General features: G+C 42.1%; 1 protein-coding gene across 1 annotated transcript in view; it reads left to right on the forward strand.

Moving 5' to 3' along the window:
* The first annotated feature begins 8,674 nt into the window (after positions 1 to 8,674).
* The window catches only part of pde4ba (phosphodiesterase 4B, cAMP-specific a), a 201,962-nt gene continuing 194,850 nt past the window's right edge, over positions 8,675 to 15,786 (forward strand). Inside the window, exon 1 of the mRNA XM_088350230.1 lies at positions 8,675 to 8,969. The gene's annotated coding sequence lies outside the window, so the exon portion shown is untranslated. The remainder of the gene's footprint in view (positions 8,970 to 15,786) is intronic.

Here is a 15,786-nt window from a genome sequence, read left to right on the forward strand (position 1 = left end):
TTCAAATATTATCGCACATGGTTGTTTTTTTCTGCTCTCGGCTCGTGACTGTTTACCGGCAGCATCAGCTCGTCCATTTTGCACATGCAAAGGATCCATCCATCCATTATTTGCAGCGCTTATCATCAGTAGGAGCGCGGGGGTGCTGGAGCCCATCCCAGCTGTCTTCGGGCAGTGGGCAGGGGACAACCTTGACTGGTTGCCAGCCAGTCGCAGGGCACACAGAGATGGACAACTCACTCGCTCATTCACACCTAGGGACAATTTGGACCGGCCAATTGACCTGACATGCATATTTTTGGAATGTGGGAGGAAACCGGAGTGCCAGGAGGAAACCCACGCAGGCACAGGGAGAACATGCAAACTACACACGGGGAGGCCGCAATAGCTGGACTTGAACCCTGAACCTCCGCACCGTGGGGCTGCGCGCTAACCACCCAACCGCCGTGCTGCCCGCATGCAAACTACCATAGGCAAAAAAACATTAAAAAAAGATTGTGCTGTAAAAATCTTTTATTTGTACAGTGCTGTGAAAAAGTGTTTCCCCGCTTCTTGATTTTTGTGTTTTTTGCATATTTACCACTCACAAAGGTTTCAGCTCATGAAACCAATTTTAATATCCATCAGAGACACCCCAAGGAAACACAAAATGCAGTTTTGAAATGTTTATTTAAGTTATTACGGCCAAAAAATGAAAACCCATCTGGCCCCGTGTAAAGAAGTAATTGACCCCTGAACCCAATAGCAATTTGCAATAACAGAAATTAAACGTTTAATTGGTGAAAAAGTCTTTTACTATGCGGCGAGGAATTTTGGCCCACTCTTCTTTGCAAAATTGTTTGAAATATGCCATATTGGAGGGTTTTCTAGCATGAACTGCATGTTTAAGGTCACACCACGGCATCTCAATTGGATTTGAATCTGTACTTAGACTTGGTCCCTCAAGTACCTTCTTTTTTGAGTCATTCAGAGGTGGACTTGATGTTTCAGATTATTGTCCTTTTTTTTTGGTTTTTGGTTTGAACAAATTTATTGACACTAAAAACAGAAAACAATCATGACAATCTCAACAGCAATTAAGCACATTCACAATATTATATTCCAATATTACGTTTTTAACAGCAAACACAAAGTGAGGTTTGAACAAACCTTCTCGAAAATCAAACATATTCATAATTTCATTATATAACATCTTTGTTAGTGTCAATAGATCCGTCCAGGCCAAAGTCGATTGTCCTCGGTCTGAACAAATCCACCGACACCAACAGCAGCAAAACACAGCCATCAAGCATATTCACAATTTTTTTTTATATCTGACAATATGACGTGACGATATGACGTTTTAACATTTTTTCCTGACATTTTCAACATCAATTAAACAATTTCAGAGTTATTTTCTTTTAACAGTAGTTAACCAGCGTGTAAAAGGCAATACTATTGTGCAAGGGCATAGCTCTGCCATCCCACCCTCCCAAGCAGCATTCCTCCAGTCCTCTGTGTGGGGCCTCTCCCTTCTGCGTGGGTCCTCTCTCTTCTGGGTTCCACAACCCAGGCCGTTGCTGCCGGGACTCCCACAGTGTAGCTCCGGCTCCCAACTCCGGGTGGGTGCAGACGAGTCTTCTTTATGGCTGCGTCCTAGGCCCGCCGCTCGCAGATTGTATGGTATCTGCAGCCATTTGGAGCACAGCCACGGGGGGGATCTGCCTGCACCTCCTCGACCGACTCACTCCGTAAAGCACGTACTGTGCATCAGGGACCTCTCCTGCTGGCAAGTCCGGGAACTTTCCTAGTTGTTCGGCCATTGTCCACAAGACCTGGGCAGCGCTGCACTCACAAAAAAGGTGCCTCACCGACTCCTGGGCGCCACAGCCAGGTCGAGGGCACGTCGAAGTCGCCGACATTCCTCGGTGGTGCATTACAGCTCTGACTGGGAGAACTTCATGAGCCACCATCCATGACAAGTCTCGTAGTCTGTTTGGGAGGGCAGGATGATTGACGTTGCTCCAAACCGTTGTGGATTCGCCAAACGCAAGCCCCCGCACAGGGCTTACTGTAGCTCGCTCTTGCACAATAGCAATAAGGGCCCTGTGGTTTTGTAAAGTGTGACATTCTTGTGTTTCCAAATCAAACTTCTTCAAAAAATCCCGAATAAAGAGATGTGTTGGTGGCAAGTTAAACGAAACTGGAATCAAACGATTGTCTGGTACAAGCTTTAGCTTCCGCAAATATGAGCCCATCCAAAACAGGTCATTGCTTGACTTTTCGGGTTGTTGGGTGGGCCCACAGCGTTTTGGAAGTGGAGAGAGACATATTTGCTTCCCAGGAAAAGCTGGAGGTCAGGCACTCCTTTTCCCCCTTTTTCCTTTTTCTTTTTCATTGTATCTCTTTTTATCCTTTCCCACTTTGAGCCCCAGACAAAGCGAAAGATGGCTCGGTCCAGTTGTAACAGCACGTTTCTTTTAGGCATAAAAATTAAACTGATTGACAAAAGCATTGGGAGGATGATCGCTTTGATGATTAGGACCTTCCCCTCTATTGTCAGTTTTCTTAGTGACCAAAAAACAAGTTTTTGCTTAACTTTCCTTGTCACGTCATCCCAGTTGGTCTCGCCTCCTCCATCCGCACTGAATTTTATCCCTAGGATTTTCTGTTCTGTCTTTAACGCCGTCAGCGGGAGTCCTGCCTTTTCTGTCTCTTTCCACATTCCATAAAACTTCACTTGTGATTTTTCTCTATTTAGCCTTGACCCAGACGCCCTCCCAAACAGGTCAGTCAAGTCAAGGGCTCTTTCAACAGATGCGCGGTCAGTACACAAAATATTAAAATCATCCATGTACAAAACACACTTGGTAATTTGTCCCCCACTTCCTGGGATATTGATGCCTTCAACAAATCTATCTTTTCTTAACATTTGTGCCAAAGGTTCAATGCAAAGAACATAGAGAAGGGGAGACATAGGGCAACCTTGACGTACACCGCAGTTGATCTCGATTGCTTCCGATAAATTCCCGTTAATCATGAATTTGCTGTAGATGTCTCGGTATAGCAGTCCTACCCACTTGATGTATTTTTGGGGAAAACCACATTTTTGCAATACCCTGAAGAGGTATTGGTGCGAGACTCGATCAAAGGCTTTTTCAAAGTCTAGGTTTAGGACCGCTAGTCGCATGTTTCTGTCTCTTGCATAACAAATGGTGTCACGGATCAGCATGAGACTGTCGCTGATCTTCCTTCCCACAATGGCACAGGTTTGGTCTGGATCAACCAAGTCTCCCAAGACAACAGACATTCGTGTTGCTAGAAGCTTGCTGAAAATTTTACAGTCCACGTTTAAAAGCGTTATGGGTCGCCAGTTTTTTAAGTCAATTTTGTCTCCTTTTTTGTGCAATAGAGTAACTATCCCTATTCTGAAACTGTCTGGCATATGGTCTCGACTGGAAAATTCGTTAAAAACAGTTAACAGATCTGGTGCTAAAATATCCCAAAAAGTCCGGTAAAATTCGAGGTTGAGTCCGTCCTCCCCGGGTGATTTGCCTTTTTTCATAGTCTTTATGCAATCATTCAGTTGGTCTTGGGTAAAGTCCGATGTTAAAAAGGGGTCTTGACGCACTGATCTTGAAATATGATCTAATACATGCCCCATTTCATTCTCATATGTTTCTTTCTTTTCAAATATTTTTTTGTAGTAGTCTTCGACCAATCTGGTTATTTCACTACTTTCCTTTGTTATTTGCCCGTTTTCGTTTTGAAGTTTAAAAATCCCCTCATTTTTGCCCATAATTTTTTTAAAAAAGTAGCGTGTACATTTTTCCCCTTCTTCTATTTCTCTTTCTCTGCTTCTTATTATGATGCCTTTGCTCTTTATTTCCGCCAAAGCGTTCAGTTCTTGTTTGGTCTCTTTGATTTCATCATTAAAGTCCATCCCCTTTTCTGTTAGGATGAAATAGCGTTGGAGTCTTCTTTGTAGTCCCGACATGCGTTTCATCTCTTTAAGTTTCTTGTTTTTCCCTGCATTTTTAAAAAAGGTCTGTGTTCGTTTCTTTGTCATTTCCCACCATTGTGCTCGTGAATCATACGAGTCTTGAAGGGTCTGCCAGTCTTTGTACAGCTCCCTGTATTGTGCGGCTAGAGCCTCATCCTCCAGCAGGGAGCAGTTTAACTTCCACAAACCCTTCCCAACAGTCATACCTGAAGGAAATGAGAAAGAGCAGGACAGTAGCAAGTGATCCGAAAAAAAAACTGGAATTAATCTTGCATCACTCTGTGCTAAACCCCTCGTAAATATGTAGTCTATTCGAGAGGCTCTGGCATTGTCACTACTGAACCAGGTGAAGCCCTCCTCTCCTGGATGTATGGATTTGAAACAGTCCACCAGTTTAAATGTCCGGCACATGTCTTGTAATAAAGTTGATGTTTTATCTACTTTAAACTCCTCATCGTTCCTCTTTCTATCCTTCCTACTTAGGATACAATTAAAATCTCCTCCCACGATTAGTGGTTGATGGCCTAGCATATGCGACTGGATGTCCTCTAAAAGTTCGTACCTGAGTTGTCTGTCGGCATGGCCGTATATGTTAATGAGATTAAAATCATTCCCTATATAAGAAAGTCTTGCTAAGATTGCGCGTCCGTCTCTCATCACAGTACTCCCCTTTATGATGAGTTGAGGGTTGTTTATTAAAATGGCTACCCCATCGTTACGGTTTTCATTCGAGCCACTCCATAATGACGGATATGGCCAAATCTCTTCCCACTGTTTATAATTTTTTAGAAAGGGGATGCAGCATTGCTGTAGTAAAAACACATCTGTTCTGATAGTTTTTAAGAACGATAAAACACTGTGAGCCTTAACCTTTGATCTCACACTTCTCACATTGATAGTAGAGAATGTAATGTTCATAATTGTTGTTAAAGTATTTAAACTAGTTAGACAAAACCGGGGGATCTGAGTCCATTATTTGGTGATCATCGAGATCATCGAGAGTGTCACCTGTGTCAGACACATCACTTAAGAGTAGTACCTCATTTTGAGACTCATCGGGGAAAACTCTGGGACCCTCTGACTCTCTGTCTGTGGTTCCAGGTCTTCCCCTTTTTTCTGGGTTAGGGGGTGAGCCAGAGGACCTATCAAGGGGTCTCTTACTTCCTTGCCCACAAAGGGTCAGATTTTTTCCCTCCCCGACTTCCTCCGTCTCAACTTCATACAGTTCCCTTGTGGGCTTATTCACCGGCAATCGGCTTTCTTCTAGATCTCTTATCTTTGTTTCTGGTTTTTTCACCACTCCCAATTTTGTCTTATTTTTACTCCTCTTTCCAGTGCCCGTATGGGTTTTTGGAGGGTCATTCGCCTTTTCGATTTGTTTGTCTTCTCCAAATCCCGGCAATGGCGTAGCAAACAAATTTGCTAATTTGAACTCTCTTCCAGGCCCTTCCTGATTAATATGTGTTTTCGGAGTGGCAGTTGCTTTTTCTATTCGTTTGTCATGTCCAAATTCAGGTATTTTATGAGAAATCGAATTAGAATTTCCAGGTTCTTCCTGTTTCAATTTTGATTCTCTGGTCTCTGCTCCAGGGGTTTCGGTAGGTACATCTGTTTTTTCAATTTGTTTGTCTTGTCCAATTTCTTTGTGCATTTCTTGATCAATTTCATTGGGTATTTCCATAACTTTATTCATTTCCTGTTCATCTTCATTGGGTATTTCTATAACTTCATTAATTTCTTGTTCATTTTCATTTTGTATTTCCATGACTTTATTAATTTCATTGTCTTTGTTATCTTTATTCACTTCATTGTCTTTGTGACATTTATTCATTTCATTATCTATGTTGTCTGACATCATTTCATTGTCTGTTGTCTTTGTTAATTGCCTTCCTAGCTTTCAATTTGTTAGCAAACGAATTCGGGCAGTTTCTAAAGAGGTGATTCGTTTCTCCACAGAGATTGCATTTTCTGCTATTGATACATTCCTCAAAGGAATGTCCAATTGTTCTGCACTTTCCACAAAAAATTCGATCACATACCTCAGCCAGATGCCCATGCTCACCACATTTGCGACAGAGTTTCGGTTGCCCTTGATAGTGGATAAAGCCACGGTTTTCCCCCAGGAATATAGTCGACGGAATTTGTTTCAGTCCCTGAAAGCCCTGAGGATCTTGCCGTAGTTGGACTGGTACCCTCCAGGCACCATTCCAATAGCCTTTCTCACACCTCACCTTCATAGCCTGGCCTTTTACTGAGCAGTATCTACTCAACCAATAACAGACGTCATCAGCACTGATTATTTCACTAAACATTCTAACAACGACAATCTTGTTAGCATTATCAGTCAGCTTCTCCACTGTAAATCCTGAAAACTGGGACCTCACTCCCTCAAAGCGATTCCAAAACTCTTGATAAAGAGCTGCCGTTTCAAAACTCACATCAAAGCCTTTGCCAGAAGTCATTTTTATGACAGCATGTACCTCCTCCTTTTTAAACTTCAGAATATTTTCAACAAACTTGTTAATAAAATCCGTCCTTGACATTCCCTCCGAAATTGCCACAACATCTTTGAGCAAGAATCTCACGCAGTTACGTCTCCGCCCGCCGGTATAATGCCCGGCCATGGCAGGACTCGGCTGCTTTACTTCTAACTATGTTAAAATGGTTAGAATTGTAAAATTAATAATTAACAATACTCTTAATACCGACGCCAATGACAGTATAAACGCATAGAACGAGCAGTGCTAACCTGATGCGTCCACCATTGTTGTTGTTGTTGTTGTTGTTGAGACACTCAAGGCGCCTAAGATAATCCTTAGTAGCGCTAGACCCGCTCGTGGGAGGCTCCGTAGTTCTCCGAAGGAGAGGGGGCTGCGACTGTCCTGTGCCGCCAGGCCTGACAGGGTGTGACCCAAGCAAACCAAGCATACGAAGCCTCTGAAGTCCTTAGTACGTTCGGACAGACCGGTCCATGATTTACGGAAGCCCCGTGGGCAGGTGGTACAGGTGATTGGGGTGTGGTCGCAGCGAATGGTTTGAAAGCACCACTGGCATTTGGACTGGGGGCCAGGGTTGCTCTCGAAGTCGCCCGCCCTAGGAAGAACAGAGAGAGGAGAGTAGAAGAGAGAAAGAGAGGGACAGATAGAAAGAGAGAAAGCCAGACAGACAGAGTAAAATGCAAAAAAGGGGAAAAGAGAGTTAGAGAGGTGGGGAGAGACAAAGAAGGAGAGAGTACCAAGAAAGATAGAAAGAGCGAGTCTGAGTGGATTGAGTTGGATTCGTAAGGCTCCCCCGGGAGAGAGCCCTTCGCAGGACATCACGGGAAGGTTCCTAGTCTTTGTCCTGCTCCTGCTGCTGTCCCGCAATTTACCCTACATGTGAAAAATAATAATACTGGCACTCAGGTAAGCAACCCTAGAGGTGAAAAATGCCGAAAACTCTGACTTAGAACTTCGGGTTTTGCTGACAGTATTGTTTTTCCCAGAAAGACATTCCACTCTCTCGGGCCTGCCTGAACAAAATTGGATATCAACACCATCTTCATAAACAGTCACGTAGGTTGAGAGGTACTAAGCTACGCTTCTGCTCACTCCTTTCTGATTTGTTCTCTCGTCCTTTGCTTTCTGGTTTATGTAGCTTCCTGATTTTTTTTTATTTTACCTGTTTTTGATTTGAAAAATTGTTTGACAATAATCAGGAAGCCTTGCAGTACTTTTCATGCATAATCAGAATAAACGGCAACAACAACAAATGCAAAATCACTGCTAGAAAGATCAATTTTCATGGTTTACAATATGGAGTAAAACACTACGTTCTATACATGTAGCTTCCATACAACCAGAAGGCGATTATAACCAATATTTTCAAAAAGTTTGTTATTTGTATATAACCTCTTTGCTTCCTACTTGACATGTTTTTTTTCTCCTGTATTTGGATTTGTTATAAAATTTGGTTGTAATGTTAACGTAACATCCCAAGAGCCAAGAAGAAATCCGCAGGTTCGAGAGTGTTCTCTATTCGGGCCCGGGGCTGAAGAATGTTTTGCCCTCTGAGATTTGACCTGCAACCTCAGTGGAACTGTTTGAAGCTAAGTTTAAAACGCACTTCTGTTCTATAACCTATATTTTATGTTGACAATATCTGTGTTTTATTTGGTCTTGAAATATCCTTTTCAGCCTGGTCATCCTGGGAGGGGTATTACCTCACGCGTGGTCCCTTCTCATGGTTTCTTCATTTTGCTCATGTTGAGGTTTTTGAGTTTTTTCTTGCCCTCGTGTAGGTTTTAGATCAGGGGGTGGGGTAGTAAATCTGAAGTTTGCAGCAATCTGTGGTCTGTGCAGGCCTTTGAGACTCCTTCGGATTAATTAAGGGCTATACAAATAAACTTGACTGGACTTAACATTGCTGGTAAATTTCGTATGGAAGTGTGTCTGCAATTTGTTCAATAAAGAATACAAAAAAACCCAACACTCTACTTTCTAGTGCACTTCTTTAGTCCTACTCCAAGTGACTGATGACAGACATCGGAGATGCTGTGATTCGCTCGCACTTTAGATTTTGAAGCCTTTTGATTGGTCCACTCGGCGGAGAAGGAGAGAAGAGAGGCAGGAGGAAGGCGGGAGTGGGGGGGATCTCAGCATCGATGAGAGAAAACACCGAGCCACAAACTCACTGATGGTGGGAGAAAGCTTAGTCTTTGAGCAGGAATACTTCCGACAGGGAACTCCTCACATCACAGCTTGTGATGTTCCTACAACATTGGTGTCAAAGTGAAAGGCAGAGTAACCCGGATCAAGTTCAGCTTACAACCCGCTCACGGCGAAAACTAACGGTCACAGAGAAGGACTTATCCCAGAAAAAGATGGCTAAACAATAGAATAAATGAAGGATCTTTATTAAGACGCCTTACGTTGTGTAAAAAGAGGTGTACGAAGAATCGGCCGGGATTCCCTCGTCACCACGTGTGGCTCGAGTTGTCTCCGCCGAGGTAAGCCACACGCTTTGTTTGCGCGGACGTGCGCGCTTTTGCTTTGCGTTATTAATAACGATGTCAATTTATCAGTTGAACCTTTCAAAATTGTGTGTCAATACTCTCGAAGAGAGTTGTTCAATACTTATGAGTGCATACCTGTCAACCTCCAGGGCTCCATGCCCTTAGAAAATGTTGTATTTTCCCTTACAAAATACAAAATAATCTTACACCATATTATTTTTCAAACGTGTTTATTTAGGTATTTTAACATGTTGTATTGTACATGTGTTTCGTTATATCATATATATAGTTCATTAACATTTTGTTGTGAGATACTGAGTTGCTCAACATGAATGAGGTTTATTATAAAAAAAGGTTCAAAAATTAAGTAGCTTGGACGTTCACCGTAGAAGGAAAAAATACATCCTAATATAATAAAGTAGAATTTTCTTATTCAAATTATGAATTCATTTTCTGCATTAAATTATTGTTGGTAATATACTAATTAAAGGGATAACGACAAACCTGTCTTTTTTTCATTTTCTCCTTTTATACTTCCTTTTTTTCTTAACTTCTTTCTACAACATAATAATTCGTAAAATAATGCATCAAAGCCAGTGAGCCGTTTGAAAGCCAGCTCTCTTTAATGAGTTGAGCCGAAAAAGCCGGTTCTCTAAAAAGAGACGGACTTCCTTTCACTACACAACTACCAAGGAATGATGCATGATGGGAAATCCCCAGGCGGCATGCGCACAGTAGCATCAAACCGCTCGCTTCGTTTGCAACGAAAAAAACGATACAGAAACAGAGCCTACCGCGGCGAACTCGTTTGACTTGATTGATTTGCCGTTTCATGATTGTCGGTGTATACCGGATGGTACCCATAATTGAAAAATCTGCGTTTCTCCGTACAGATTTTCTTGTACGTCGTACACGTCTTAAAATGCATAATAAACGTACTTTGTACAGCAAAAACGTACAGGTTGACAGGTATGGTTATGCAATACTTATATGAGTGTTTGAGGGCGATCATTTAGCGGCGATGCTGTAGTCCAACCCGGATCTAGGTTTATCCACCATGGTGGGTACTAAGAAATCTTGAGGGGGGACCCACAATGCTGGCTTTTTGTTTACCCTCTGCATTTCTACGGGCATGAAATCAACAAAGGTATAGGACACTGGCTTGTGTTCAATTTTTTGTTTTATTTTATATTTTTTATACATATTTGGTGTTTTAATCTATTCACCCATACTGACCCTAGCAAGCATGCCTATCCGTCTATCTAAAGTCATATATATCTGTATGTTGGCCCATCTCTCTGTCATCAAATCCAGTGGCAGTTCCAGGCACAGGCAAAGCGGGCAACCGCTCAGGGCGGCATTTTTACCATGACGCATGGGGGGGCGGCATGAGATCTTCCCAAAAAAATAAACAATTACAATAAATGTGCGCCGCAAAACGTTTTTGTATTATCTAACGACACTTTTGTCCGTCTCTGTGTGCCCTATTGTCAAATGGGCGCCCCTCTATTGCAGCTTTGACGCCCCGCTTGCTTCGAAGGTGTGCGGGAAAACTGAGGCTGAGACGAATAAGGGCTGGAGTGGGGGACACTTCACATTTGACTGGTGGAAGTCAAGATTTTCTGTATTATTATCCACCCATCCATTATCTGCACAGCTTATTCTCAGTAGGGTCGAGGGGGTGCCGGAGCCCATTTCAGCCATCTCTGGGCAGTGGGCATGGTCACCACAAACTGCTTACCAGCCAGTTACAGGGGACACAGAGACGGACAACTCATTTGCTCATTCATATCTTGGGACGATTTGGACTGGCCAATTAACCTGACATGCATGTTTTTGGAATGTGGGAGGAAAACCCACGCAATCTCAGAACTGTGCTGCAAACATGCTAACCACTCATCCGCCATGCCGCTTTTGTATTTCTACTATACAAAAAAAATTGTTGGCGGTGTCTGTCTTACAAAATAACGCACATTATTCATAACTTTGAAAATACTGGTGCACATATTTCTCACTCTGCCAGTCACGATGGCTCAAGCAGAGAGGAGCTATTCAAAAGAGAAGTTGATAATGTCGTACCTAAGGTCAACCATGTCTCAGGAACGCCTCCCTAGCCTGTCATCAGCATAAATCACGAAATAGGGGAGCAGATTGCTTATGACGATTATATCTATGTTTTCGCAACCAAAGAAAGCCAGAAAAGCCAGGTTTTAGTCTGTGTTTTCTTTTCATTATACAACTTGTAGCTGGTCTTGCCCAGGAAGTAATTTAGTGTAGAACTGCCAATGAGCATATCTATCATGTTCATGTCTGTCTGTCCCCAGTACCTCTACTACTTACGAATTTAATTGGTTCTGGGAGTACCTTTGCAACCTGAAACTTTTGTAATTAAAGTCGCCTTTTGAATTTAAATGCACTAATCAGTTCTTAGCCCATAAAAAAAACATGATTTTTTTAAAATGAATCATAAAAGAGCATCAGAACCTGAAACAAACTCCTTTGAACTGGCACGTCCTCTGGCGAGGCAAAATGTACATCGTCTAACACCGAAGTTTTAGGTTTAGAACATGGGTAAAATAAGTTAATGTTAATCTGTGCTTTAACTTATCAGCTAAGGGGAATTGTACTAAATTACGATGACACTAGGCAGTTTACTGTCAAACACAGAGATTCCCATTCAAACTATCAGAACCCAAACAGACGGTGGACCCAGACGCGTGACGTTTTCACACGAGCTTTATTTTACGGGCGAGTCATGCGTGTGAACACAAACGCCAGTGATTCGGCGATCGCTGGGAGGAAGAAGTGAGACAGAGAAGTCAGGCGCGGGAAAACAGGAAGCCAGAGGCAGACTAGATCGAAACCGGACAAGGTAGATACCAGATACAGGATACACGAGCAGATACCGGACAGGACGGAACAGACAGGAACAAAACTGGATACAGAAGCAAGCTACTGGACAGGACGGGACGGATGGGATCAATACCGGATACTGAAGCAAGATACTGGACAGGACGGGACAGACAGGATTGATACTGGAGCAAGATACCACACAGGACGGGACAGACGGGATCAATACCGGATACAACAGTAAGATACCGGACAGGATGGGACAGACAGGATCGATACCAAATACTGGATACTGGAGCAAGATAAGGGACAGGACGGGAAAGACGGGATCGATACATGAGCAAAACACCGGAAAGGGCAGGACAGACGGAATCAATACCGGATACTGGATACACGAGCAAGATACCGGACAGGACAGATGGGATTGATACTGGATGCTGGATACAGGAGCAAGATACAGGACAGGACGGGATAGATGGGATCAAAACCGGATACTGGATACAACAGTAAGATACCAGACAGGATGGGACGGACGGGATTGATACCGGATACTGGATCAAGATACCGGATAGGACAGGACAGACGGGATCGATACTGGGTACTGGATCCACGAGCAAGATACCGGACAAGGCAGGACAGACAGGATGGATACTGGATACTAGATACACAAGAAGGATACCGGACAGAGTCAAAATACACGTCTTGAAAGTGCAGAGGATCGTTGACGGACTGACAAAGAGTGAATGAGAGCACTGAGTTTAAATAGGAGAGAAGCCAATCAGGCAACTAGCAACAGCGGGCGCCAAACGGGCAGGCCCAAGTGAGGGCAATGGGCAACCGTGACACAAACAAAGGGACTCTCTAATGTTTATGGACAACTGCTCATCTTAATACAAGACCAAAACACCAACAAAAGCTCACCCTTCATTTTCAGTATGTGTTTAATAGAAAAAAGGCAGCAAAAGAGAAGCCCAGACGTGACCCAAACGTAAAAATTGACATTATGGGTCCAATTCAGGCTCTATCGGGCTCAGGGTTAAGAGCACTTCTCTAATGTCAAGGTTGGAACAAGAAAATAGTCAGTAGTTGACATTTGTGAGTGATTTAGTCACAATTTAGAGCCCTTTTATTGATTAAACATATGTTTACTAATAGTTGTTGATGTGTATCTCACAAATTGCGGTTATTTATAATCCTGGCAGTTGAAAAGGCCATGTGAGTGAACATATGCCACCCGCTTCTTCATAAGAGAAATGTGATAACACTTTCCAATTTCCGCATTTCCTCTCTTATCAGCTGCATTGTGAGGAAATATATTCATATGTTACCGTCAAGTGTCCATTACATGGGGACACTGTGGCTATTTGGATGCTGTAATGTCCCCTTTAAAAATATAAATAAAACTCATCCATCCTTAGGTTTGTACTACTCTAATTCTCCCACTCTCTCTCGCCCTCCTAACCTGTCTCATTTTTTAGTAAAGGGTGTGGGGATAGGGAGTAAATGACTGGAATGGAGAAGGAAGCAAAGCGCCGAAAAAACTGATTAGGAGCTAATCAAACTAAAACCGGGAGGAAAAAAAACTTTAATTGGTTGAGTAGAAAAATGAACACGGGAAACATGGCTTGACTACTGACACAAAGAACTGACAGAGATTGAAATGAAGCAGGAAACTAAGGCTGCATTAAGGAAAGTGGGAAGACAAGGCGATATGAATCTTGAATCATGCATTCGTTGTGAACCGTCTATCCATGCATCCTTCCATATTCTTATCCTCACAAGGGTTGCGGGGTTGGTGGAGCCCATCCCAGGCATCTTCAAGCAGAGAGCAGGGGACACCCTGAACTGGTTACCAGCCAGTTGCAGGGCAGACAGAGACAGACAACTCACCCGCCCATTCATACCTAGAGACAATTTGGACAGTTAACCTGACATACATGTTTTTGCAATGTGGAAGGAAACTCGGGCCTGGGAGGCAGCAGTAGCTGGGATTGAACCCGGTTTTTCGCACTGTGAGGCTGAGCACTAACAACCCATCCGCCATGGCGCCTCTTCGTGAATATTTATTTCGTAATACATTTCAGACAAAACAATTCAATGAATACAATAAATGTTCATTTCATGACAGTTTGAGAACAGAAACCTCCTTTAAGCCCTCAATAACCAAATATAAATAGGTTTTAATGTTAAGTTTTTAAAAGTGTATCATTTTTGTGAAGTTTGTAATCAAACTCGTACATTACATACCAGAGTGTGAGACAGAGAGAAAGAGAGAGAAAAAGGAAAAAAGAAAGAGGGAAGGAATAGAAAAGAATTGGGGGGAAAGAAAGGGGAAAGAAGAAAAAGGAAAAGGGGAAAGAAGTAAGGGAAAAGAAGAGAAAAGAAAGGGGGGACGAAGAGAAAAGAAAGGGGGAAGAAGAGAAAAGAAAGGGGAAGAAGAGAAAATAAAGGGGAAAGAAGTAAGGGAAAAGAAGAGAAAAGAAAGGGGGGAAGAAGAGAAAAGAAAGGGGGAAGAAGAGAAAAGAAAGGGGAAGAAGAGAAAACAAAGGGGAAAGAAGAGAAAGGAAAATGGGGGAAGAAGAGAAAAGAAAAGGGGTAAAGAATAGAAAAGCAAGGGATAAATGAGAAAGACAAAGAAGAGAAAATAAAGTGGGGAATAAGAAAAAAAGAAAAAACAGAAAGAAGAAAAGAAATAACAAAAAGAGAGAGTCAAGGAAATAGAGGGGATAGATAGATAGATAGATAGATAGATAGATAGATAGATAGATAGATAGATAGATAGATAGATAGATAGATAGATAGATAGATAGATAGATAGATAGATAGATAGATAGATAGATAGATAGATAGATAGATAGATAGATAGATAGATAGATAGATAGATAGATAGATAGATAGATAGATAGATAGATAGATAGATAGATAGATAGATAGATAGATAGATAGATAGATAGATAGATAGATAGATCCAAACTTTATGTTATCAGGTGTGAGAGATGAGTAAAGGTTTTTCTTTAGCTTTGTTTATTTGAACAGTTGAGTAAATGAAGGTTTACATCCGAACCAACACGCCAAAAACATCACAGACATAAACAAACTCAAGTGGAAGCTGTCAATTAAAATAAGCTTGCCGCAATTGTCATACTTTGAAATAAAAATAAATGTAAAATAAGAGTTTTAGAAGGGAATGGCCAATAACAACAGCTCAAAGTACTCGGTTGGGCCTACTGAAGCTGAGAATATTGTCCTTTATATGAAACCAGTCTGGACGTCAGCTCTTTTATACCTTTACTGCCCTAAAGCGGTGGAAAGGAGCTTTATTTTGTTTCTATTAAAAAACAGTTTCTGAACGATTGGGTATATCAAGAATAATTTTTTAATGCAATTTGGGTGGAGGTGGTACCTAATCTCAACATGACTAAAAAAACCTAGTGTGTTAGTTCACGATCCCTCCCTCTCTTGAATACAGCATTAATAAAATAGATTGGCATGGTTGCCTATATTTTTTCCATAATCTATATAAAACTGAACAAACAGAGAAAAACACGCTATTTTTTTATGATTTAACTGCATTGGTTTGACACGTTGTTTTCTTTTGTGTGCGTGTTCGGTATGCCAGAAAGACAGCATAAATGTCGCCTTGATTTGTTTTGGCCATTGCGAGCGATTGAAGCACTCAAGAGCCACAGCAACAGGTCTTAAGTGGGCCAATCAACCTTGAAGCACGTACTTGATAGTTGATGTAAAATTGTGGCTCTCAAATTTCAGAGGCCCTCTCCAGTTTCCATTTGTCCATCGTTCGATTCTGACACGTTCGTTATTTACAAACATTTTACAATCATTCCTACCCTCGTGTCCGTGTGTTTGACTCATTACAGCTATGGACAGGGATGCTGGTAAATTCTGCCTGACAGGAACAGCCCGACACAAATGACCTGTTTTAGCTTGTCATGATCCCCCT

Source organism: Urocampus carinirostris, chromosome 12, assembly GCF_059441175.1.
Source record: "Urocampus carinirostris isolate Australia breed hairy pipefish chromosome 12, RoL_Ucar_1.0, whole genome shotgun sequence".
NCBI classification, from domain to species: Eukaryota; Metazoa; Chordata; class Actinopteri; order Syngnathiformes; family Syngnathidae; genus Urocampus; species Urocampus carinirostris.